The sequence below is a fragment of the Saccopteryx leptura genome, chromosome 7 (assembly GCF_036850995.1).
Source record: "Saccopteryx leptura isolate mSacLep1 chromosome 7, mSacLep1_pri_phased_curated, whole genome shotgun sequence".
Lineage (NCBI taxonomy): Eukaryota > Metazoa > Chordata > Mammalia > Chiroptera > Emballonuridae > Saccopteryx > Saccopteryx leptura.
The window spans coordinates 96,110,374-96,111,163 of NC_089509.1; the positions used below are offsets into that span (position 1 = coordinate 96,110,374).

At 32.7% G+C, this 790-nt stretch overlaps 1 pseudogene; it reads right to left on the reverse strand.

Annotated features, from left to right (window-relative positions):
• Positions 1 to 343: 343 nt before the first annotated feature.
• Positions 344 to 429, reverse strand: LOC136379171 (small nucleolar RNA U3; annotated as a pseudogene).
• Between the last annotated feature and the right edge of the window lie 361 nt (positions 430 to 790).

Sequence of the window (790 nt, forward strand, 5' to 3'; positions counted from 1 at the left end):
TTTGTCGTTTTCATTTTGAAGGTAATAGGATTGGGAATCAATGAATTTTGAGTCAATTTCTCACTATAAATCCATTTTCCTAGGAGTTTCCATAATGTGGAGTAGCATTAAAGCCATATAAGTTACATTTGCTTTGCAAGCCTATTTTAAAACTTCTTGAGTGTTAAAGATTCAGATTTTTAAAAGCGGAATGCCAAGAGCCTTTGACCAATTTAATTCTAGCCATTTGTTAAGCTCAATGGATTCAAATGAGAAACATGTATGTATATGTTTGTATATGTGTATATACATAAATAACTTCAGGCTTGAAATGAATACCATCTATCCTATAATTCTGAAAAAAGCTGGTAAATAAAGCTTTTTTTGTTTAGTAACATTTGTAACTTGAAATTACAAACTATAGAAATGATCCCTGAAAAGTAAAGTCTTTGTAACTTGAAATTAAATACGTGTTATAGGATGTCACTTATAAAGCATAATAAAATAAACATCGATGATAGGGGAAGTTGATATTAGAGAATGAATGATTGAGGATGCTGGAGATATGGACTATTTGAAAGAGAAAGTGTTCAAAGAAATAAGGAGGCAGTAAGGTGATGAATACTTTCTCCTCAATTTTCCATTCTGTCTAAAGTCGAATCAAGATTTCACACAAGTAAAACTTTTCATTCGCCCAGTGGCTTTTGGCCAAACCCACGCGTTCTCTGTTAGATGACATGAGTATTCTACCAAAGGGCAGCATTCACTCGTTCGTGCGTGCGTTCATTCATTCATTCATTCATTTAAAAGA